The following is a 26,913-nucleotide window of genomic DNA, read 5'->3' on the forward strand; positions in this document are numbered from 1 at the left end:
GGTCTCTCACGATTGCAAGGGCCCGGTTATTTATTTTATTTTCTGCCAAAAAAACAGATGGGTACTCAAGGGCGCTTGCGTTTAAAGTTGGCGGCTTGAAAGTAAAGCCCACGTTTCAACGGCTTCCGCGCGTTTTCGGCGGTACGGGGTCTACTGGATCGGGCTCTCTCGCCCACTTGCATGTACCTTCATATGTGTACTGTGAATGGAATAAATTAGCCGAGAGCTCGAAAAGAACAGCTGCGTCCAACTGCCGAAGCTATAGAATGACGTCACAACACGTACCTCGCCGCAGAGCTGAATCGGTCTGGCCGGGCCGGCGGTGGCTGTCGCACCCTTCGCAAAATAGAGACATGCTTAAAGTCTCCGCCAGTGCGGTCAGAGTGCGCCGAAACTGCCGAACGCGTCGGCGGTCAAGCACAGTTGGAGCATAGAGGGTCTCGGTTTTGCCGATGTGACGTCACCATGCAGCGCGCGCGCATTACTCCGGAGCGTAAACACACCGTAACAGAGCCTGCGCTTAATCGCTAACCAACGTATTCAGTGGCGGCACCCATGGTAGCCACTGAAACCCCCCGCCCAGTCACTGAAAAAAAACCTGTGCCGAGGCTCGGAATCGAACAAGGGCCATTGTAGTTTGAGGCCGAGACTCTACCACTCCGCCACGCCGGCTCAAGATTTAACCATGAATAAAGGCGCATCTAGTGAATGCACTCTTCCGATGCAAAAGTCTCCGCGCTTTCGCTACGTATATCCTGGCCTAACACAGCTAGGCCATCATTTTTTTTAACTGCCTTGTACCTTGTCTCCCGTCCCTAATAAATGATTTCCGTTAAGCAGTTTGAAGTTGACTGGCACAGCCAAGAATGTTTCGCCGGGCGAGCGTGTGAAGACACAAGTGCTCTTTATACTGCGAACTGCTTTGTACGATCACCGACCATCGTGCCATGATAGTTTTTCATCGACCGTGGCGATCATTTGACCAGCCTTAACAGGCTCCTTCAAAGGTTAACTAGCACTTGAAGCGGCACTTGGAGTTCCTCTGCTGTTCGGCACTTGTAAATCGAGGTGCGTCAAAAACAAAACCACGGGGAACGCAAAGCTCACAGACGCGAAGCGCCATAACAAATCGTACCACTCCTGGCTGCCTGTGGCGCCCCCAAGCATTGGTTTTCTTTGCTTCCAATATTCAGGTTGTCTTTTGTCTGTGTTACTGTTGTGATAAAGGTGCGCCATCGGTTTTAAAACAAAGCTTACTTCAATATTGAACCGCGCAACCTTCTTTTCTCAGCCTCAGAGATTCGCAGCTTCCATGTAAAAAGGAACATTCCTCCAAGGTGGCGTCTCTTGTCCTATGACGTCATCACGCTTGTACTTGTGAGATTGCCTTGTGGCGGCGATACCTGTGGTTTGGTCCATGCGATTTTCTACCTTACAAGAGCTTTGTTTTCAGTAAGAGGGGCGTTTTTGTGATCAGGAGCTTGTATTGTATCGATACAAGGCAACCTCAATTTCTCCTCAGTGTCCCTTTAATGCGCGTTTATAGCCTGGCGTAATGCATGCGCGCGCACTGCACACCAACGTCACGTCGGCCAAAGCGAGACCCTCTATACTCCAACTGCGCTTGACCGGTGACGCGTTAGGCAGCTTAGGCGCACTCTGACCACACTGGCGGAGACATGGAGCATGTCTCTATTTCGCGCCGAGTGCGCCAGCTGTGCCAGCCAGACCAGACTGATACGGTTCCGCGGCGAGGTACGCGTTGTGACATAATTCAATAGCTTCGGTCGCTGGGCGGTGCTGTTCTTTTCGAGCTCTCGGCTAATTTAATCCATTCACAGTACACATCTGAAGGTACATGCAAGTGGGCGAGAGAACCCGATCCAGTGGACCCTGTACCTCCAGAAACGCGCAGAAGCCGTTGAAGCGTCGGCTTTACTTTCAAGCCGCCTACTGTAAATTCGAGCGCCCTTGAGTACCCATCCGTTTTTGTGGCAAAAAAATAAATAAATAACCTTGCCCTTGCAACCGTGGGAGACCTGGACGCCGTCGTCTGCACCGTGCAGCCGCGCCGTTCAAGGAATCACAATCTGTTGACCCCAAAGCCCCGGCCAGCCTCCGATGGGCGCGACGCACTGACGTTGTCCTGGCCCCTCGCGACTCCCCGCACTGGGGTTATGATATTTAATTTGCAACGGCTGCTCATGGCGGAGGGGGAATGACCCGCCGGCGCCTAACTAACCGTGCTCCCTCAAAGGCATCACACGCTCTGTGGGGCAGAGGTCGCTGAAGTGCAGGCCGGAGTTTTTGCGAGAACTTTGCCATCGGCCTCGGGATCCATCGTAACGCCGGCAAGACGCTGGAGCAAACGTGAACGATGCAATGGTGGCGACCCCTGATAGATGCCTTCAACGTGTGGCGGCGGTAGCTTTCATTTTGGCTGCTGCTAGACCACACCGTTAGCAGCGAGAAATCACGGAGTCTGCGTTTACGTCATGTTTCACGTCACTGCGTCCTGTAACGTCATAAGAATGCGCCGTGATGTCATAATAGTTCCCGAGTTTGAATCGGAGTGGCGGGAAAAACTTTTGAACTTCGAATGCAAATTTCTCTGAAATAAATGCATCTTTCGCTCTCGGACAAGCGGCAACAAAGCCATGAAATGCTGAACTATCAGATTTTGCTTACAAAAGAAATTTGATTGAGTTCTCCTCACTGTCCCTATAATGTACCATGTACAGTCGAGGTCAAAAGTTTTAAGGCTACAGCATTCAGCTGCAGTGAAATCAATGTTCCTAGAATAATTCATGTAGCGGATCATTCAAAACTGTTGTCAAGCAGGAAGCTTCTGTATCGCAAGAAGAAACCTGCTAGCATTTCAAGGTCACTTGGTCTTTAATATTGCTGTAATGGCTCTGTTATGCGGCTGAAGCGAAAAGCCTTTGGCCTTAAGACTTCACCGACACTGTACATTACTCTTGTTGCAAATGCGAACACTTTGCACATTTTCCAGGCCTCCACTAGCATGGGTCCTGCTGCACCATGGAATCCAGGTGTTCTTGCTGAGGTCAATGGCCAGGTACGATTGCTTCTCATATTTAGAACTAGTTTGTAAGCTTGAAATTCTTTTAGCTCTCGTTCTTGGTAACTGCAGGCAAACAATCTAGAAACTGTGGAAACGTATAGGGCTGAGGATCAGTGCACACCTCTCTGACACTTGAAATTTTCCATCCAAATGGCATGGAGCGGAAAAAATCGCCTGCACAGGAGCCCCAGGCACAATTTGAACCTGTGACAGCTCAGGGCAGCTTTGCTTAATGAACTCTTAGATCACTAGACCATGACCACAACCTTTCACCTTTCATGTTCTAATTAGCACAGCCTCTTGTGCGAAGATTTAATTGCTTTGTTTTAAATATTCATAATCTTTCATCTGTTAGTTCCGTGCTTCCGAATATTTGGCAGCATTACTGTTGCCAGCGTGCAGTGGAGCCTGAAGTAGAGATAAAAAGGCTCATCTATGTTGTCAAAGGCAGCTTATATGATTGCACATAAATGTAACCTGGTGGCCCATCGCGCTGCTCACTCCAAAGGAGAGAGCGATGTGTCATGTTTTATCATTAGTAGCATTTGCAAGGAAAACTGCCATTTTTGTAATGTTACATACAGGAGTCCTGAGGAATAGGATTTTAGCAGTTTTAATGTGGTAAATATTAACTCTCTCCCCAATCTGTTATAGGGCTTTATACAAAGCATATTTGCAGCTGTTTTATTGCAGGTCCACATCGGGAGCGGAAATTATCAGTGCAGAGCGGTGGCGCTGGCTTCTTTCCCAAGGTCGAGACTTCCTGTTTTGCAAGGACGCCACAAAACTTTTGTGGGGTTCCCCAAAAAAGTGACGCTCCTTCCTGGTGATGCTCCTTCCCCGAAGAGCCTTAGGGGAAAGAGCGTTCATGGAAGGAGCATCACCGGCTCAGTGTGCCGGCAATTCCTTAAGGCTGGCGCCATGCAGAAGCCTCGGATAAGCTCAGAAAAACTAGCAGCTGTGGGCAGTAAGCCTCTTTTATTTAGGTACATTTCCTGACTGACAAAGGCATTTGATTATTTAAGTGTGCATGACTTAAATACCTTTATTTTACAGCACCTGCATGTCTTCAATTTTGTCATGATTAATACTCTTTCAGATGCATTTGATGCATACATCAAAGCTGTACAAGCTGCCGAGGATGAGAAAATGCGCAGACCAGTTGAATTGCTACCTGGCGGACATGCTGAGGGACATCAAGTAATCATCACCTGCACCTGCCCCTGTAGTCAATGAGTGTAGTCAGATAAAAATGATAAAATAAAGGCAGCAAGAAAATTTATTTCATTGACTGCAGCCTGGTATTTAGTGCTGGGATGCAGCAAAAATATCCACTATAGGAAAGGCATAGCCTGCTATAGTATGGCTTAGATGGGGGTAGCCCCACTCGCCTCCTGAGGCGCCTCGTCAGCTGACACTCTTTTTCTTAACTTGCCTTCACCAGCGGCAGGTCTCACAGCTTCCTTCAGGGAATTTTATGTTTGGCGGCACGCGTGTTGAGAGCTAACCACGGGCCAATGAACTGCACGAAATGCACTGCAAGAAAACGAATAGCCTGTTCTAGGACGGGCTTAGATGGTGGTAGCCCCACTCGCCTCTTGAGGCGCCTCGTTAGCTGACGATTTTTTCTTTAACTTGTTTTAACCAGCAACAGAGCTTTCAGTTTCCTTCACGGCATTTTGGTTTGGCGACATGCGTGTTAAGAGGTAACCACGAGCCAATGAAATACACGAAATCCACAGCAGGAAAGGCATAGCCTGCTCTATGATGGCTTATATGGCGGTAGCCCCACTCGCCGCTTTAGGCGCCTCGTCAGCTGGCGCTTTTTCCTTAAACTTGTCTTAACCAGCGACAGAGCTTTTGGCTTCCTTCACGGCATTCTGTGTTTGGCGACATCCGTGTAGAGAGCTAACTACGAGCCAATGAAATACAAAAAATCCACTGCAAGAAAGGAATAACCTGCTATAGTATGGCTTAGATGGGGGTAGCCCCACTCGCCTCTTGAGGCGCCTCGTCAGCTGACACTCTTTTTCTTAACTTGCCTTCACCAGCGGCAGGTCTCACAGCTTCCTTCAGGGAATTTTATGTTTGGCGACACGCGTGTTGAGAGCTAACCACGGGCCAATGAACTGCACGAAATGCACTGCAGGAAACGAATAGCCTGTTCTAGGACAGGCTTAGATGGTGGTAGCCCCACTCGCCTCTTGAGGCGCTTCGTCAGCTGAAGCTCTTTTCTTAAACTTCTCTTAATCAGCGACAGAGCTTTCAGCTTCCTTCACGGCATTTTGTGTTTGGCGATAATCTTGTTGAGAGCTAACCACGAGCCAAAAAATGCACGAAATCCACTGCAGGAAAGGCGTAGCCTGTTATAGGACGGCTTAGATGGTGGTATCCCCACTCACCTCTTGAGGAGCTTCGTCAGCTGACACTCTTTTTCTTAACTTGTCTTAACCAGCGCCAGGACTCACAGCTTCCTTTACGGAATTTAATGTGTTGGCGATACGCGTGTTGAGAGCTAACCACAAGCCAATGAAATGCACGAAGTGCACTGCAGAAAACAAATATCGTTTGCTAGGACGGCTTAGATGGCGGTAGCCCCAATCGCCTCTTGAGGCGCCTCGTGAGCTGACGCTTTTTCTTTAACTTGTCTTAACCAGCGACAGAGCTTTCAGCTTCCTTCACGGCATTTTGGGTTTGGCGACATGGGTGTTGGGAGTTAACCACGAGCCAATGAAATACACGAAATCCACAGCAGGAAAGGCATAGCCTGCTATATGATGGCTTAGATATCGGTAGCCCCACTCGCCGCTTTAGGCGCCTCGTCAGCTGGCGCTTTTTTCTTTAACTTGTCTTAACCAGCGACAGAGCTTTCGGCTTCCTTTACGGCATTCTGTGTTTGGCGACATCCGTGTTGAGAGCTAACTACGAGCCAATGAAATACACAAAATCCACAGCAGGAAATGAATAGCCTGCAATAGTATGGCTTAGATGGGGGTAGGACCGCTCGCCTCTTGAGGCGCCTCGTCAGCTGAAGCTTTTTTCTTAAACTTGTCTTAATCAGCGACAGAGCTTTCAGCTTCCTTTACGGCATTTTGTGTTTGGCGATAATCTTGTTGAGAGCTAACCACGAGCCAAAAAATGCACGAAATCCACTGCACGAAAGGCGTAGCCTGTTATAGGACGGCTTAGATGGTGGTATCCCCACTCACCTCTTGAGGAGCTTCGTCAGCTGACACTCTTTTTCTTAACTTGTCTTAACCAGCGCCAGGACTCACAGCTTCCTTTACGGAATTTAATGTTTGGCGATACGCGTGTTGAGAGCTAACCACAAGCCAATGAAATGCACGAAGTGCACTGCAGAAAACGAATAGCCTTTGCTAGGACGGCTTAGATGGCGGTAGCCCCAATCGCCTCTTGAGGCGCCTCGTGAGCTGACGCTTTTTCTTTAACTTGTCTTAACCAGCGACAGAGCTTTCAGCTTCCTTCATGACATTTTGGGTTTGGCGACATGGGTGTTGGGAGTTAACCACGAGCCAATGAAATACACGAAATCCACAGCAGGAAAGGCATAGCCTGCTCTATGATGGCTTAGATATCGGTAGCCCCACTCGCCGCTTTAGGCGCCTCGTCAGCTGGCGCTTTTTTCTTTAACTTGTCTTAACCAGCGACAGAGCTTTCGGCTTCCTTTACGGCATTCTGTGTTTGGCGACATCCGTGTTGAGAGCTAACTACGAGCCAAAGAAATACACAAAATCCACAGCAGGAAATGAATAGCCTGCAATAGTATGGCTTAGATGGGGGTAGGACCGCTCGCCTCTTGAGGCGCCTCGTCAGCAAGACACAGTGTTTTTCTTTACTTGCCTTCACCAGCGGCAGGTCTCAGCTTCCTTCAGGGAATTTTATGTTTGGCGACACGCGTGTTGAGATCTAACCACGGGCCAATGAACTGCACGAAATGCACTGCAGGAAACGAATAGCCTGTTCTAGGACAGGCTTAGATGGTGGTAGCCCCACTCGCCTCTTGAGGCGCCTCGTCAGCTGAAGCATTTTTCTTTAACCTGTCTTAACCAGCGACAGAGCTTTCGGCTTCCTTCACGGCATTCTGTGTTTGGCGACATCCGTGTTGAGAGCTAACTACAAGCCAATGAAATACACGAAATCCACTGCAGGAAAGGCATAGCCTGCTATAGGATAGCTTAGATGGGGGTAGCCCCACTCGCCTCTTGAGGCGTCTCGTCAGCTGACACTCTTTTTCTTAACTTGCCTTCACCAGTGGCAGGTCTCACAGCTTCCTTCAGGAAAATTTATGTTTTGCGACACACGTGTTGAGACCTAACCACGGGCCAATGAACTTAACGAAATGCACTGCAGGAAACGAATAGCCTGTTCTAGGACAGGCTTAGATGGTGCTAGCCCCATTCGCCTCTTGAGGCGCCTCGTCAGCTGACGATTTTTTCTTTAACTTGTTGTAACCAGTGACAGAGCTTTCAGCTTCCTTCATGGCATTTTGTGTTTGTCGACAAGCGTGTTGAGAGCTAACCACGAGCCAATGAAATACACAAAATACACTGCAGGAAAGGCATAGTCTGCTCTAGGATGGTTTAGATGGCGGTAGCCCCAATCGGCTCATGAGGCGCCTCGTCAGCGGACGATTTTTTCTTTAACTGATCTAAACCAGCGACAGAGCATTGAACTTTCTTCACGGCATTGCGTGTTTGGCGACATGCGTATTGAGAGCTAACCACGAGCCAATGAAATGCACGAAATGCACAGCACAAAACGAATAGCCTCTGCTAGGACGGCTTAGACGGCGGTAGCCCCACTCGCATCTTGAGGCGCCTCGTGAGTTGACGCTTTTTCTTTAACTTGTCTTATCCAGAGACAGAGCTTTAGCTTCCTTCACGGCATTTTGGGTTTGGCGACATGCGTGTTGAAAGCTAACCACGAGCCAATGAAATCCACGAATTCCACTGCAGGAAAGTTTATTTATTTATTTATTTGTGATACCCTCAAGGTACAAAGTACATTTCAGAGGGGAAGGGCAGTTGTTAACAAGAAAAATAAACAAAGCACAATTCATACAAAACTATAGAACAACGGAGGCAGGATAAAAAGAAGTGAGCAAAATGAACACGGAACAGATTAATAAAATAGTTTAAGAACAATACTAATACGTGGAGAACACAACACTCCAATAAAATATAAAAGCGATCATTATGTAATCAGAGTGGTAAGTATTCTTCTAAATTGAGTTGAATCAGTGATGCTAGTTAATGATGCGGGTAGGGAATTCCATTCTTTAGAAGTTAGCGGAAAATATGATTGCGCACATGTCACTGTGTTACAATGAGGCACTGTGACCTTGTGTTGATGATCACGGCGGTGAGAAATGAACGGTGCTGGTTGAATCCATCGAGAGCGAAGTTGAAAATTGGAGTAGAAAATCTTATGGAATAGGCAGATGCGGAAGTGCTTACGGCGGGTAGCTAGGGGCAGGAGGTTTAAAGACTTTTTCATTTGGGTGACGCTAGATGTACGATGGTAATTGCCTAAAATGAATCTAGTTGCACGATTCTGGACAGTTTCCAGAACCTGTGTCAGTGAGACCTGTCCAGGGTCCCATATAGATGAAGCGTATTCCATTTGCGGTCGTACGTAGGTCATGTATAATAATGATTTTAATGAAGATGGAGCAAGTGTAAAATTTCTTCGAAGATAACCAAGCGTTTTGTTTGCTTTAGATGCTATATGTTCTATATGAAGTTTCCAGGACAGGGTGTTAGTTATATGTATGCCAAGATACCGGTACGATTTTACGCTTTCAAGGGGATGACTGTGAAGAAAATAAGGAGGACAAGTAGTATTTGAACGTGAAACTCTCATAGATTTGCATTTTTTAATATTTAGCTCCATTTTCCAATTATGACACCAGTCTAGTATGTTATTAAGATCGACCTGGAGAGAGCGAATATCGGAATCGTTAGTTATTTTACGGTAAATCACGCAGTCGTCGGCAAACAAACAAATCCTAGAGTTAACAGTAGCAGGCAGATCATTAATATAAATCAGGAACAGTAAAGGGCCAAGGACAGATCCTTGAGAAACCCCAGAACCAACTGGCACGGTAGAAGAATGTGTCATTAGCATGCACAAACTGAAGGCGAGAAAAAAGAAACGCGCGAATCCAGTTCAGAACAGAAGGGTCAATATTTAGAATGCTGAGTTTATATAGAAGTAATGAATGGTTAACTTTATCGAATGCCTTAGCGAAGTCGAGAAATATGCAGTCTGTGGAAAACGCGGAGTCTAAGTAGAAGTGCAGATCATTAGTAAAGGAAAGTAATTGAGTTTCACAGGAGAAACCTTTCCGAAAGCCATGCTGAGTCAGAGAAAAGAAGCTATTATCTTCAAGAAAATTAACAAGGTGAGTGAGAATTATAAGTTCCATTATTTTGCAGGGTATTGATGTGAGAGAGATGGGTCGATAGTTAGATGGGTTCTGTTTGTCACCGGCTTTATGTACAGGTATGACCTTAGCAGTTTTCCAGTCCTCGGGTAGTACGCCATCATGGTACGACTGTGAGAATATGCTTTCCAAAATGATAGAGGTATATTCAACAGTATTCCGAAAAAATTTGCTATTAATGCCATCGATTCCGCTAGAAGATGTTTGTTTTAAATTATTAATGATCGGTATAATGCCATGAGAGTCAAACACAATTGGATCCATACAGTAGTAGTTACACGATTGGAGTTTGGGATGGTGGCGATCAACGGATGAGGAAGAAAATGACTGGACAAAAGAGTCATTTAGTGAAGTGGCACAAAGATGGTCCGGAATGGGATTTCCAGTTGCTGAAAGTAATGACACTTTGTCGTTAGTGCTAGGTTTTATTATGCTCCAGAAGCGTTTAGGATTAGACTTTAAGATGTTCGGGAGGGTTACATTAAAAAAAGAAAATTTAGTAGTCTTTAGTGCACGGGAATAGGCTAAGGCAGCTGATTTATATGCAGTCCATCGCTCAGGTTTTAATGAATTCCTAGCAGTTCGAAAAAGTCTTTTCTTTTTGTTAGAAAGGCGGTTTAAATATCGATTATACCATGGAGCTTGGTTATTCGAGTAGACGCGCCGAAGAGGAATATGTCGGTTAATCAATTCAGATACCTTATTTCGGAACATGCACCAGTTAGTTTCCACCGAGCGCTCGAGGTAATTAGGCAAGAATATGTCTAGAAAAGGGCTCAGTTCATCATTAATAGCAAGAAAATTAGCCTTGTTGTAGTCAATAATATTTTTGGAGCGGTTTGATGAAGGTACGTGTTCATGAGTTAACGTGAAATGTAATACATCGTGGTCGCTCAGGCCAGGCATATGTATTACAGGTGACGTGCAATCTTCTGCAGTCCTTAATACAAGATCTAGAAGAGAGGATGAATTTTGAGTAACACGTGTCGGTGAAGTGACGATTTGTGTCAAGCCAAAGTCTGCGCAGATGGTGATAAATTGGTTAGTTTCTGCGCTCGGTGGGTTAGAAAAAGGGAACGTGTGTGACCAGATAATGTTGGGATAGTTGAAGTCCCCCAAAAGTAGAATTTGTGCGCTGGGATATCGAACAGTGATTTGATTCAGGCTGTCATGAAAGCTATCACAGAATGACATATCGCTGGAAGGGGAGCGATAGCAAACGCCGATGATCACTTTCCTGAAACCTAAATTCACGCAGCACCACACAGATTCAATATCAGAAACAATTGATATGCAGTGACAATCAAACTGCTCGTCAATTGCGAGCAAAACACCACCACCTGTTCTTTGAGTGCGGTCACTGCGGTAGACAACATATTTTTTATCGCAATGAAACAATTCTGAATTAGATATTTTGCTGCTGAGCCACGTTTCAGTTAATGCAATAACATTTGCTTTGAGGTCGTTAATCAAGGTGCATAATTCATCCTTCTTACGAAAAATACTTCGAATGTTAGTATAACAAACACAAAATTCTGATTTCGATGATGTGGCATCTCTTCCCCTCGCGCATTCTTATTTCTTATCCTTATCGGGGAGTAGTTGGCGTCCAGAACGAAGAAATCTAGGTGATGCAGAAGCATTCATCGGTGCAGTATTCGAGGATGCGATTTCAAAAACAATGTCATCTACTTCATTATAACTGTAACATTTTCCATTGACATGCAGTTTCTTATACCCAAGTTTATATGGTTTATGCAGGCTTTTACCGTATTCTCTTAGCTTTTTTTGAATGTTGCGTGTGGCAACGCATAAGTCCTCACTGAGAGCAAAGCCAGTGTCTTTTAACATGGAACATTTTGCGAAAACTGATTCTCTGTGCTTATAGGTAGCAAATTTGACAATAACCGGCCTTGTTTTTCGTTCTACAAACCGACCGATCCTGTGCGCACGTAAAATGCTTTCACTTGTTAAGCTGAGGTTTAGTTTATCGGCAATGACCCCTAAAACTTTCTCTTCAGAATCAGCATACGCTTCACTTTCATCGTCTTTTATTCCGTAAAAAAGCAGATTGTCGCGTCGAGAACGGTCCTCTGCGTCGTCTAATCGGTGGCGCATTGCGCAGGCTTCCAGTTCAAGACGGTTAACTTTATCGCTTAGCTCATTAAAATCGGCCTGCCAATGCTGAAGCATTGAAGTCTGGCCTTCAACAACGTCTAACCGGGTCTTTATGTCGGAAATAGCTTGAAAAGCGATTCTTTGCTGGTCTTTCAGTTCAGTCACCGTCTCGGCTACCGATTTTTGCACTGTTTCCATCCTGATTGAGCGCTCGCTTAAATCTCTGAGTGTATTAAGAATTTCCGCAAGAGTTATAGCCTGCTCAAGGATGGCTTAGATGGTGGTAGCCCCGATCGCCTCTTGAGGCGCTTCGTCAACTGACGCCTTTTTCTTTACCTTGTCTTTACCAGCGACAGAGCTTTCAACTTCCTTCCCGACATTTTGTGTTTGGCGATATGCGTCTTGACGGCTAACCACGAGCCAATGAAATACACCAAATCCACTGCAGGAAAGGCATAGCCTGCTCTAGGATGGCTTAGATGGCGGTAGCCCCACTCGCCTTTTGAGGCGCCTCGTCTGCTGACACTCTTTTTCTTAACTTGCCTTCACCAGCGGCAGGTCTCACAGCTTCCTTCAGGGAATTTTATGTTTGGCGACACGCGTGTTGAGAGCTAACCACGGGCCAATGAACTGCACGAAATGCACTGCAGGAAACGAATAGCCTGTTCTAGAACAGGCTTAGATGGTGGTAGCCCCACTCGCCTCTTGAGGCGCCTCGTCAGCTGACGATTTTTTTAACTTGTTTTAACCAGCGACAGAGCTTTCAACTTCCTTCATGGCATTTTGTGTTTTTCGACAAGCGTGTTGAGAGCTAACCACGAGCCAAAGAAATACACGAAATACGCTGCAGGAAAGGCATAGTCTGCTCTAGGATGGCTTAGATGACAGTGGCCCCAATCGGCTCTTGAGGCGCCTCGTCAGCTGACAATTAACCAGCGACAGATCTTTCAACCTCCTTCAAGACATTTTGTCTTTGGCGACATGCGTATTGAGAGCTAACCACGAGCCAATGACATACACGAAATCCACTGCAGGAAAGGCAAAGCCTGCTATAGGATGGCTTAGATGGGGGTAGCCCCACTCGCCTCATCAGGCCCCTCGTCAGCTGACACTCTTTTTCTTAACTTGCCTTCACCAGCGGCAGGTCTCACAGCTTACTTGTGGGAATTTTATGTTTGGCAACACGCGTGTTGAGAGCTAACCACGGGCTAATGAACTGCACGAAATGCACTGCAGGAAACGAATAGCCTGTTCTAGGACCGCTTAGATGGTGGTAGCCCCACTCGCCCCTTGTGGCGCCTCATCAGCTGACAATTTTTTCTTTAACTTGTTTTAACCAGCGACAGAGCTTTCAGCTTCCTTTACGGCATTTTGTGTTTGTCGACATGCGTGTTCAGAGCGAACCACGAGCCAATGAAATACACGAAATACACTGCAGGAAAGGCATAGCCTGCTCTAGGATGGCTTAGATGGCGGTAGCCCCACTCGCCGCTTTAGGCGCCTCGTCAGCTGGCGCTTTTTTCTTTAACTTGTCTTAACCAGCGACAGAGCTTTCGGCTTCCTTCACGGCATTCTGTGCTTGGCGACATCCGTGTTGAGAGCTAACTTCGAGCCAATGAAATACACAAAATCCACTGCAGGAAAGGCATAGCCTGCTATAGTGTGGCTTAGATGGGGTAGCCCCACTCGCCTCTTGAGGCGCCTCGTCAGCTGACACTCTTTTTCTTAACTTGCCTTCACCAGCGGCAGGTCTCACAGCTTCCTTCAGGGAATTTTATGTTTGGCGACACGCGTCTTGAGAGCTAACCACGGGCCAATGAACTGGACGAAATGCACTGCAGGAAAAGAATAGCCTGTTCTAGGACAGGCTTAGATGGTGGTAGCCCCACTCGCCTCTTGAGGCGCCTCGTCAGCTGACGATTTTTTTTAACTTGTTTTATCCAGCGACAGAGCTTTCAACTTCCTTCATGGCATTTTGTGTTTTTCGACAAGCGTGTTGAGAGCTAACCACGAGCCAAAGGAATACACGAAATACACTGCAGGAAAGGCATAGTCTGCTCTAGGATGGCTTAGATGACGGTAGCCCCAATCGGCTCTTGAGGCGCCTCGTCAGCTGACAATTTTTTCTTTAACTGATCTAAACCAGCGACAGAGTATTCAACTTCCTACATTGCATTTTGGTTTGGCGACATGCGTATTGAGACAATCCAATGAAATACACGAAATCCACTGCAGGAAATGTATAGCCTGCTCAACGATGGCTTAGATGGAGGTAGCCCCGATCACCTTCTGAGGCGCCTCGTAAACTGACGCTTTTTTCTTTAACTTCTCTTAACCAGCGACAGATCTTTCAACCTCCTTCAAGACATTTTGTCTTTGGCGACATGCGTGTTGAGAGCTAACCACGATCAAATGACATACACGAAATCCACTGCAGGAAAGGCAAAGCCTGCTATAGGATGGCTTAGATGGGGTAGCCCCACTCGCCTCATCAGGCGCCTCGTCAGCTGACACTCTTTTTCTTAACTTGCCTTCACCAGCGGCAGGTCTCACAGCTTACTTGTGGGAATTTTATGTTTGGCAACACGCGTGTTGAGAGCTAACCACGGGCCAATGAACTGCACGAAATGCACTGCAGGAAACGAATAGCCTGTTCTAGGACCGCTTAGATGGTGGTAGCCCCACTCGCCCCTTGAGGCGCTTCGTCAGATGACGCTTTTTTATTTAAGTTGTCTTAACCAGCGACAGAGCTTTCAGCTTCCTTCACGGCATTTTGTGTTTGGCGACATGGGTGTTGGGAGCGAACCACGAGCCAATGAAATACACGAAATCCACAGCAGGAAAGGCATAGCCTGCTCTAGGATGGCTTAGATGGCGGTAGCCCCACTCGCCGCTTTAGGCGCCTCGTCAGCTGGCGATTTTTTCTTTAACTTGTCTTAACCAGCGACAGAGCTTTCGGCTTCCTTCACGGCATTCTGTATTTGGCGACATCCGTGTTGAGAGCTAACTACGAGCCAATGAAATACACAAAATCCACTACAGGCAAGGCATTGCCTGCTATAGTATGGCTTAGATGGGGGTAGCCCCTCTCGCCTCTTGAGGCGCCTCGTCAGCTGACACTCTTTTTCTTAACTTGCCTTCACCAGCGGCAGGTCTCACAGCTTCTTGGGGGAATTTTATGTTTGGCAACACGCGTGTTGAGAGCTAACCACGGGCCAATGAACTGCACGAAATGCACTGCAGGAAACGAATAGCCTGTTCTAGGACCGCTTAGATGGAGGTAGCCCCACTCGCCCCTTGAGGCGCTTCGTCAGATGACGCTTTTTTATTTAAGTTGTCTTAACCAGCGACAGAGCTTTCAGCTTCCTTCACGGCATTTTGTGTTTGGCGACATGGGGGTTGGGAGCGAACCACGAGCCAATGAAATACACGAAATCCACAGCAGGAAAGGCATAGCCTGCTCTAGGATGGCTTAGATGGCGGTAGCCCCACTCGCCGCTTTAGGCGCCTCGTCAGCTGGCGATTTTTTCTTTAACTTGTCTTAACCAGCGACAGAGCTTTCAGCTTCCTTCATGGCATTTTGTGTTTGGCGACCGGTGTGTTGAGAGCTAACCACAAGCAAATTAAATACACGAAATCCACTGCAGGGAAGGCATAGCCTGCTCTAGGAGGGTTAGATGGCGGTAGCCCCAATCGCCTCTTGAGGCACCTCGTGAGCTCACACTTTTTCTTTAACTTGTCTTAATCAACGAAAGAGCTTTCAGCTTCCTTCATGGCATTTTGTGTTTGGCGACACGCGTGTTGAGAGCTAAACACGAGCCAATGAAATACACGAAATCCACTGCAGGAAAGGCATCCGGTTCGCTGGGACAGCTTAGATGGCGGTAGCCCCCATCTGCTCTTGAGGCGCCTCGTCAGCTGACGATTTTTTCTTTAACTTGTCTTAACCAGCGACAGAGTTTTCAACTTCCTGCACGGCATAATAGTTTGGCGACGTGCGGGTTCAGAGCTAACCACGATCCAATGAAATCAGCGAAATCCACTGCAGGAAAGTCATAGCCTGCTCAACGATGGCTTAGATGGTGGTAGCCCCGATCGCCTCTTGAGGCGCCTCGTCAGGTGACGCTTTTTTCTTTAACTTGTCTTAACCAGCGACAGAGCTTTCAACTTCCTTCACGACATTTTGTGTTTGGCGACATGCGTGTTGAGGGCTAACCACGAGCCAATGAAATGCACGAAATGCACTAAAGAAAACCAATAGCCTTTGGTAGGACGGCTTAGATGGCGGTAGTCTCACTCGCCTCTTGAAGCGCCTCATGAGCTGAAGCTTTTTCTTTAACTTGTCTTAACCAGCGACAGAGCTTTCAGCTTCCATCACGGCATTTTGGGTTTGGCGACACGCTTGTTGAGGGCTAAACACGAGCCAATGAAATACACGAAATCCACTACAGGAAAGGCATCTCCTTCTCTAGGACAGTTTAGATGGCGGTAGCCCCAATCGGCTCTTGAGGCGCCTCGTCAGCTGACGATTTTTCTTTAACTTGTCTTAACCAGCGACATAGCTTTCAACTTCCTTTACGGCATTTTGTGTTTGACGACATGTGTGTTGAGAGCTAACCACGGGCCAATGAAATCCACGAAATGCACTGCGGGAAAGGCATAGCCTGTTCTAGGATGGCTTAGATGGCGGTAGCCTCACTCGCTTCTTGAGGCGCCTCGTCAGCTGATGCTTTTTTCTTTAACTTGTCTTAACCAGCGACAGAGTATTAAACTTCCTACATGGAATATTGGTTTGGCGACATGCGTGTTGAGACAATCCAATAAAATGCACGAAATCCACTGCAGGAAAGGTATAGCCTGCTCAACGATGGCTTAGATGGTGGAAGCCCCGTTCACCTCTTGAGGCGCCTCGTAAACTGACGCTTTTTTCTTTAACTTGTCTTAACCAGCGACAGATATTTCAACTTCCTTCACGACATTTTGTGTTTGGTGACATGCGTGTTGAGAGCTAACCACGAGCCAATGAAATACACGGAATCCACTGCAGGAAAGGCATAGTCTGCTATAGGATGGCTTAGATGGGGGTAGCCCCACTCGCCTCTTAAGGCGCCTCGTCAGCTGACACTCTTTTTCTTAACTTGCCTTCACCAGCGGCAGGTCTCACAAATAAATTGGGGGAATTTTATGTTTGGCAACACGCGTGTTGAGAGCTAACCACGGGCCAATGAACTGCACGAAATGCACTGCAGGAAACGAATTGCCTGTTCTAGGACAGGCTTAGATGGTGGTAGTCCCACTCGCCTCATGAGGGGCCTCTTCAGCTGACGATTTTTTTAACGTGTTTTAACCAGCGACAGAGCTTTCAGCTTCCTTCTTGGCATTTTGTGTTCGTCGACAAGCGTGTTGAGAGCTAACCACGAGCCAATGAAATACACGAAATACACTGCAGGAAAGGCATAGTCTGCTCTAGGATGGCTTAGATGGTGGTTGCCCCGATCGCCTCTTGAGGCGCCTCGTAAGTTAACGCTTTTTTATTTAACTTGTTTTAACCAGCGACAGAACTTTTAGCTTCTTTCACGGCATTTTGTGTTTGGCGACTTGGGTGTTGGGAGCTAACCACGAGCCAATGAAATACACAAAATCCTCTGCAGGAAAGGCATAGCCTGCTCTAGGATGGCTTAGATGGTGGTTGCCCTGATCGCCTCTTGAGGCGCCTCGTAAGTTAACGCTTTTTTATTTAACTTGTTTTAACCAGCGACAGAACTTTTAGCTTCTTTCACGGCATTTTGTGTTTGGCGACATGGGTGTTGGGAGCTAACCACGAGCCAATGAAATACACGAAATTCACAGCAGGAAAGGCATAGCCTGCTCTAGGATGGCTTAGATGGCGGTAGCCCCGATCGCCTCTTGCGGCGCCTCGTAAGCTGAAGCTTTTTTCTTTAACTTGTCTTAACCAGCGACCGAGCTTTCGGCTTCCTTCACGGCATTCTGTGTTTGGCGACATCCGTGTTGAGAGCTAACTACGAGCCAATGAAATACACAAAATCCACTGCAGGAAAGGCATAGCCTGCTATAGTATGGCTTAGATGGGGGTAGCCCCACTCGCCTCTTGAGGCGCCTCGTCAGCTGACACTCTTTTTCTTAACTTGCCTTCACCAGCGGCAGGTCTCACAGCTTCGTTCAGGGAATTTTATGTTTGGCGACACGCGTGTTGAGAGCTAACCACGGGCCAATGAACTGCACGAAATGCACTGCAGGAAACGAATTGCCTGTTCTAGGACAGGCTTAGATGGTGGTAGTCCCTCTCGCCTCATGAGGCGCCTTGTCAGCTGACGATTTTTTTAACTTGTTTTAACCAGCGACAGAGCTTTCAGCTTCCTTCATGGCATTTTGTGTTCGTCGACAAGCGTGTTGAGAGCTAACCACGAGCCAATGAAATACACGAAATACACTGCAGGAAAGGCATAGTCTGCTCTAGGATGGCTTAGATGACGGTAGCCCTAATCGGCTCTTGAGGCGCCTCGTCAGCTGATTATTTTTTCTTTAACTTATCATAACCAGCGACAGAGTATTCAACTTCCTACATGGCATTTTGGATTGGCAACATGCGTGTTGAGACAATCTAATGAATTACACGAAATCGACTGCGGGAAAGGTATAGCCTGCTCAACGATGGCGTAGATGGTGGAAGCCCCGATCACCTCTTGAGGCGCCTCGTCAGGTGATGCTTTTTTCTTTAACTTGTCTTAACCAGCGACAGAGCTTTCAACTTCCTTCACGACATTTTGTGTTTGGCGACATGCGTGTTGAGGGCTAACCACGAGCCAATGAAATGCACGAAATGCACTGCAGAAAACGAATAGCCTGTTCTAGGAAGGCTTAGATGGCGGTAGCCCCACTAAGAGGCGCTTCGTCAGCTGATGCTTTTTTCTTTAACTTGCCTTAACCAGCGACAGAGCTTTCAGCTTCCTTCACGGCATTTTGTGTTTGGCGACATGGGTGTTGGGAGCTAACCACGAGCCAATGAAATACACGAAATCCACTGCAGGAAAGGCATAGCCTGCTCTATGATGGCTTAGATGGCGGTAGGCCCACTCTCCGATTTAGGCGCCTCGTCAGTTGGCGCTTTTTTCTTTAACTTGTATTAACCAGCGACAGAGCTTTCGGATTCCTTCACGGCATTCTGTGTTTGGCGACATCCGTGTTGAGAGCTAACTACGAGCCAATGAAATACACGAAATTCCTGCAGGAAAGGCATATCCTGCTATGGGATGGCTTAGATGGGGGTAGCCGCACTCGCCTCTTGAGGCGCCTCGTCAGCTGACGATTTTTTCTTTAACTTGTCTTAACCACTGACAGAGCTTTCGGCTTCCTTCACGGCATTCTGTGTTTGGCGACATGCGTGTTCAGAGCTAACCAGGAGCCAATGAAATACACGAAATCCACGGCAGGAAAGGCATAGCCTGCTCTAGGATGGCTTAGATGGCGGTAGCCCCACTCCCCTCTTGAGGTGCCTCGTCAGCTGGCGCTTTTTTCTTTAGCTTGTCTTAACCGGCGACAGAGCTTTCAGCTTCCTTCATGGCATTTTGTGTTTGGCGACATGGGTGGGAGCTAGCCACGAGCCAATGAAATACACGAAATCAACTGCAGGAAAGGCATAGCCTGCTCTAGGATGGTTAGATGGCGGTAGCCCCCATCGGCTTTTGAGGCGCCTCGTCAGCTGACGATTTTTTCTTTAACTTGTCTTAACCAGCGACAGAGTTTTCAACTTCCTGCACGGCATAATGGTTTGGCAACATGCGTGTTGAGAGCTAACCACGATCCAACGAAATCAACGAAATTAACTGCAGGAAAGTTATAGCCTGATAAACGATGGCTTAGATGGTGGTAGCCCCGATCGCCTCTTGAGGAGCCTCGTCATGTGATGCTTTTTTCTTTAACTTGTCTTAACCAGCGACATTTCAACTTCCTTCGCGACATTTTGTGTTTGGCGACATGCGTGTTGAGGGCTAACCACGAGCCAATGAAATGCACGAAATGCACTGCAGAAAACGAATAACCTTTGCTAGAACGGCTTAGATGGCGGTATCCCCACTCGCCTCTTGAAGCGCCTCGTGAGCTGACGCTTTTTCTTTAACTTGTCTTAACCAGCGACAGAGCTTTCAGCTTCCTTCACGGCATTTTGGGTTTGGCGAACCGAGTTTTGAGGGCTAAACGCGAGCCAATGAAATACACGAAATCCACTGCAGGAAAGGCATCTCCTTCTCTAGGACAGTTTAGATGGCGGTAGCCCCAATCGGCTCTTGAGGAGCCTCGTCAGCTGATGCTTTTTTCTTTAACTTGTCTTAACCAGCGACAGAGCTTTCAGCTTCCTTCACGGCATTTTGTGTTTGTCGACATGCGTGTTGAGAGCGAACCACGAGCCAATAAAATAAACGAAATCCACAGAAGGAAAGGCATAGCCTGCTCTAGGATGGCTTAGATGGCGGTAGCCCCACTCGCCGCTTTAGGCGCCTCGTCAGCTGGCGCTTTTTTCTTTAACTTGTGTTAACCAGCGACAGAGCTTTCGGCTTCCTTCGCGGCATTCTGTGTTTGGCGACATCCGTGTTGAGAGCTAACTACGAGCCAATGAAATACACAAAATGCACTGCAGGAAAGGCGTAGCCTGTTCTAGGATGGCTTAGATGGCGGTAGCCCCACTCGCCTCTTGAGGCACTTCGTCAGCTGACGCTTTTTTCTTTAACTTGCCTTAACCAGCGACAGAGCTTTCAGCTTCCTTCACGGCATTTTGTGTTTGGCGACATGGGTGTTGGGAGTTAACCACGAGCCAATGAAATACACGAAATCCACTGCAGGAAAGGCATAGCCTGTTCTATGATGGCTTAGATGGCGGTAGGACCACTATCCGCTATAGGCGCCTCGTCAGTTGGCGTTTTTTTCTTTAACTTGTATTAACCAGCGACAGAGCTTTCGGCTTCCTTCACGGCATTCTGTGTTTGGTGACATCCGTGTTGAGAGCTAACTACGAGCCAATGAAATAAACGAAATTCCTGCAGGAAAGGCATATCCTGCTATGGGATCGCTTAGATGGGGGTAGCCCCACCCGCCTCTTGAGGCGCCTCGTCAGCTGACACTCTTTTTCTTAACTTGCCTTCACCAGTGGCAGGTCTCACAGCTTCCTTCAGAGAATTTTATGTTTCGCGACACGCGTGTTGAGGGCTAACCACGGGCCAATGAACTGCACGAAATGCACTGCAGGAAACGAATAATCTGTTCTAGGACAGGCTTAGATGGTGGTAGACCCACTCGCCTCTTGAGGCCCCTCGTCAGCTGACGATTTTTTCTTTAACTTGTCTTAACCACTGACAGAGCTTTCGGCTTCCTTCACGGCATTCTGTGTTTGGCGACATGCGTGTTCAGAGCTAACCAGGAGCCAATGAAATCCACGAAATCCACGGCAGGAAAGGCATAGCCTGCTTTAGGATGGCTTAGATGGCGGTAGCCCCAATCGGCTCTTGAGGCGCCTCGTCAGCTGACGATTTTTTCTTTAACTTGTCTTAACCAGCGAAAGAGTTTTCAACTTCCTGCACGGCATAATGGTTTGGCGACATGCGTGTTGAGGGCTAACCACGAGCCAATGAAATGCACGAAATGCACTGCAGAAAACGGATAACCTTTGCTAGGACGGCTTAGATGGCGGTAGCCCCACTCGCCTCTTGAAGCGCCTCGTGAGCTGACGCTTTTTCTTTAACTTGTCTTAACAAGCGACAGAGCTTTCAGCTTCCTTCACGGCATTTTGGGTTTGGCGACACGAGTGTTTGGGGCTAAACGCGAGCCAATGAAATACACGAAATCCACTGCAGGAAAGGCATCTCCTTCTCTAGGACAGTTTAGATGGCGGTAGCCCCAATCGGCTCTTGAGGAGCCTCGTCAGCTGACGATTTTTTCTTTAACTTGTCTTAACCAGCGACAGAGCTTTCAACTTCCTTTACGACATTTTGTGTTTGGCGACATGTGTGTTGAGAGGTAACCACGGGCCAATGAATTGCACGAAATGCACTGCAGGAAAGGCGTAGCATGTTTTAGGATGGCTTAGATGGCGGTAGCCTCATTCGCTTTTTGAGGCGCCTCGTCAGCTGATGCTTTTTTCTTTAACTTGTCTTAACCGGCGACAGAGCTTTCAGCTTCCTTCACGGCGTTTTGTGTTTTGCGACATTGGTGTTGGGAGCTAACCACGAGCCAATGAAATACACGAAATCTACAGCAGGAAAGGCATAGCCTGCTCTATGATGGCTTAGATGGCGGTAGCCCCACTCTCCGCTTTAGGCGCCTCGTCAGCTGGCGCTTTTTTTTAACTTGTCTTAACCAGCGACAGAGCTTTTGGCTTCCTTCACGGCGTTTTGGGTTTGGTGACACGCGTGTTGAGAGCTAAACACGAGCCAATGAAATACACAATATCCACTGCAGGAAAGGCACCTCCTTCTCTAGGACAGTTTAGATGGCGGTAGCCCCAATCGGCTTTGAGGCGCCTCATCAGATGACGATTTTTTCTTTAACTTGTCTTAACCAGCGACAGAGCTTTCGGCTTCCTTCAGGGAATTTTATATTTGGCGATACGCGTGTTGAGAGCTAACCACGGGCCAATGAACTTCACGAAAAGCAGTGCAGGAATCGAATGGCCTATTCTAGGACAGACTTAGATGGTGGTAGCACCACTCGCCTCTTGAGGCGCCTCATCAGCTGACGATTTTTTCTTTAACTTATCTTAACCAGCGACAGAGCATTGAACTTCCTTCACGGCATTGTGTGTTTGGCGACATGCGTATTGAGAGCTAACCAGGAGCCAATGAAATACACGAAATCCACTGCAGGAAAGGCATAACCTGCTATAGGATGATATAGATGGGGGTAGCCCCACTCTCCTCTTCAGGCGCCTCGTCAGCTGACACTCTTTTTCTTATCATGCCTTCACCAGCGGCAGGTCTCATAGCTTCCTTGGGAGAATTTTATGTTTGGCAACACGCGTGTTGAGAGCTAACCACGGGCCAATGAACTGCGCGAAATGCACTGCAGGAAACGAATAGCCTGTTCTATGACCGCTTAGATGGTGGTATCCCCACTCGCCTCTTGAGGCGCCTCGTCAGCTGACAATTTTTTCTTTAACTTGTTTTAACCAGCGACAGAGCTTTCAGATTCTTTCACGGCATTTTGTGTTTGTCGACAAGCGAGTTGAGAGCGAACCACGAGCCAATGAAATACACGAAATACACTACAGGAAAGGAATAGCCTGCTCTAGGATGGTTAGATGGCGGTAGCCCCAATCGCCTCTTGAGGCACCTCGTGAGCTCACGCTTTTTCTTTAACTTGTCTTAATCAAAGAATGAGCTTTCAGCTTCCTTCATGGCATTTTGTGTTTGGCGACACGCGTGTTGAGAGCTAAACACGAGCCAATGAAATACACGAAATCCACTGAAGGAAAGGCATTCTGTTCTCTAGGACAGCTTAGGTGGCGGTAGCCCCCATCGGCTCTTGAGGCGCCTCGTCAGTTGATGATTTTTTCTTTAACTTGTCTTAACCAGCGACAGAGTTTTCAATTTCCTGCACGGCATAATGGTTTGGCGACATGCGTGTGGAGCGCTAACCACGATCCAATGAAATCCGCGAAATCCACTGCCGGAAAGTTATAGCCTGCTCAACGATGGCTTAGATGGTGGTAGCCACGATCGCCTCTTGAGGCGCCTCGTCAGGTGACGCTTTTTCTTTAACTTGTCTTAACCAGCGACAGAGTTTTCAGCTTCCATCACGGCATTTTGGGTTTGGCGACACACGTGTTGAGGGCTAAACACGAGCCAATGAAATACACGAAATCCACTGCAGGAAAGGCATCTCCTTCTCTAGGACAGTTTAGATGGCGGTAGCCCCAATCGGCTCTTGAGGCGCCTCGTCAGCTGACGATTTTTCTTTAACTTGTCTTAACCAGCGACAGAGCTTTCAACTTCCTTTACGACATTTTGTGTTTGGCGACATGTGTGCTGAAAGCTAACCACGGGCCAATGAAATCCACGAAATGCACTGCAGGAAAGGCATAGCCTGTTCTAGGATGGCTTACATGGCGGTAGCCTCACTCGCTTCTTGAGGCGCCTCGTCAGCTGATGCTTTTTTCTTTAACTTGTCTTAACCAGCGACATAGTATTCAACTTCCTACATGACATATTGGTTTGGCGACATGCGTGTTGAGACATTCCAATGAAATACACGAAATCCACTGCAGGAAAGGTATAGCCTGCTCAACGATGGCTTAGATGGTGGAAGCCCCGATCAAATCTTGAGGCGCCTCGTAAACTTATGCTTTTTTCTTTAATTTGTCTTAACCTGCGACAGATCTTTCAACTTCCTTCACATTTTGTGTTTGGCGACATGCGTATTGAGAGCTAACCACGGGCCAATGAACTGCACGAAATGCACTGTAGGAAACGAATAGGCTGTTCTATGTCCGCTTAGATTGTGGTATCCCCACTCGCCTCTTGAGGCGCTTCGTCAGCTGATGCTTTTTTCTTTAACTTGTCTTAACCAGCGACAGAGCTTTCAGCTTCCTTCACGGAATTTTGTGTTTGGCGACATGGGTGTTGGGAGCTAACCACGAGCCAATGAAATACTTGAAATCCGCAGCAGGAAAGGCATAGCCTGTCTAGGATGGCTTAGATGGCGGTAGCCCCACTCGCCGCTTTAGGCGCTTCGACAGCTTGCGCTTTTTTCTTTAACTTGTCTTAACCAGCGACAGAGCTTTCGGCTTCCTTCACGGCATTCTGTGTTTGGCGACATCCGTGTTGAGAGCTAACTACTAGCCAATGAAATACGCAAAATCCACGGCAGGAAAGGCATAGCGTGCTATAGTATGGCTTAGATGGGGGAGCCCCACTCGCCTCTTGAGGCGCCTCGTCATCTGACATTCTTTTTCTTAACCTGCCTTCACTAGCTGCAGGTCTCACAGCTTCCTTCAGGGAATTTTATGTTTGGCGACACGCGTGTTGAGAGCTAACCACGGGCCAATGAACTGCACGAAATGCACTGCAGGAAACGAATAGCCTGTTCTAGGACAGGCTTAGATGGTGGTAGCCCCACTCGCCTCTTGAGGCGCCTCGTCAGCTGACCATTTTTTCTTTAACTTGTCTTAACCAGCGACGAGTATTCAACTTCCTATATGGCATTTTGCTTTGGCGACATGCGTGTTGAGACGATCCAATGAAATACAGGAAATCCACTGCAGGAAAGGTATAGCCTGCTAAAGGATGGCTTAGTTGGTGGTAGCCCCGATCGCCTCTTGAGGCGCCTCGTAAACTGATGCTTTTTTCTTTAATTTGTCTTAACCAGCGACAGATCTTTCAACTTCCTTCACGACATTTTGTGTTTGGCGACATGCGTGTTGAGAGCTAACCACGAGCCAATGAAATACACGTAATCCACTGCAGGAAAGGCATAGCCTGCTCTAGGATGGCTTAGATGGTGGTAGCTCCAATCGCCTCTTGCGGCGCCTCGTATGCTGCTTTTTTCTTTAACTCGTCTTAACCAGCGACAGAGCTTTCAGCTTCCTTCACGGCATTGTGTGTTTGGCGACATGCGTATTGAGAGCTAACCACGAGCCAATGAAATACACGAAATCCACTGCAGGAAAGGCATAGTCTGCTATAGGATGGCTTAGATGGGGGTAGCCCCACTCGCCTCTTCAGGCGCGTCGTCAGCTGACACTCTTTTTCTTAACTTGCCTTCACCAGCGGCAGGTCTCACAGATAACTTGGGGGAATTTTATGTTTGGCAACACGCGTGTTGAGAGCTAGCCACGGGCCAATGAACTGCGCGATATGCACCGCAGGAAACGAATAGCCTGTTCTAGGACCGCTTAGATGGTGGTAGACCCACTCGCCCCTTGAGGCGCCTCCTCAGCTGACAATTTTCTCTTTAACTTTTTTTAACCAGCGACAGAGCTTTCAGCTTTCTTCACGGCATTTTGGGTTTGGCGACACGCGAGTTGAGAGCTAAACACGAGCCAATGAAATACACGAAATCCTCTGCAGGAAAGGCATAACCTGCTCTAGGATGGCTTAAATGGTGGTTGCCCCGATCGCCTCTTGAGGCGCCTCGTAAGTTAACGCTTTTTTATTTAACTTGTTTTAACCAGCGACAGAACATTTAGCTTCTTTTACGGCATTTTGTGTTTGGCGACTTGGGTGTTGGGAGGTAACCACGAGCCAATGAAATACACGAAATTCACAGCAGGAAAGGCATAGCCTGCTCTAGGATGGGTTAGATGGCGGTAGCCCCGATCGCCTCTTGCGGCGCCTCGTAAGCTGAAGCTTTTCTCTTTAACTTGTCTTAACCAGCGACAGAGCTTTCGGCTTCCTTCACGGCATTCTGTGTTTGGCGACATCCGTGTTGAGAGCTAACTACGAGCCAATGAAATACACAAAATCCACTGAAGGAAAGGCATAGCCTGCTATAGTATGGCTTAGATGGGGGTAGCCCCACTCGCCTCTTGAGGCGCCTCGTCAGCTGACACTCTTTTTCTTAACTTGCCTTGACCAGCGGCAGGTCTCACAGCTTCGTTCAGGGAATTTTATGTTTGGCGACACGCGTGTTGAGAGCTAACCACGGGCCAATGAACAGCACGAAATGCACTGCAGGAAACGAATTGCCTGTTCTAGGACAGGCTTAAATGGTGGTAGTCCCACTCGCCTCAGAAAGCGCCTCGTCAGCTGATGATTTTTTTAACTTGTTTTAACCAGCGACAGAGCTTTCAGATTCCTTCATGGCATTTTGTGTTCGTCGACAAGCGTGTTGAGAGCTAACCACGAGCCAATAAAATACACGAAATACACTGCAGGAAAGGCATAGTCTGCTCTAGGATGGCTTAGATGACGGTAGCCCCAATCGGCTCTTGAGGCGCCTCGTCAGCTGATTATTTTTTCTTTAACCTATCATAACCAGCGACAGAGTATTCAACTTCCAACATGGCATTTTGGATTGGCAACATGCGTGTTGAGACAATCCAATGAATTACACGAAATCCACTGCGGGAAAGGTATAGCCTGCTCAACGATGGCGTAGATGGTGGAAGCCCCGATCACCTCTTGAGGCGCCTCGTAAACTGACGCTTTTTCTTTAACTTGTCTTAACCAGCGACAGATCTTTCAACTTCCTTCACGACATTTTGTACTTGGCGACATGCGTGTTGAGAGCTAACCACGAG

Source organism: Amblyomma americanum, chromosome 1, assembly GCF_052857255.1.
Source record: "Amblyomma americanum isolate KBUSLIRL-KWMA chromosome 1, ASM5285725v1, whole genome shotgun sequence".
NCBI classification, from domain to species: domain Eukaryota; kingdom Metazoa; phylum Arthropoda; class Arachnida; order Ixodida; family Ixodidae; genus Amblyomma; species Amblyomma americanum.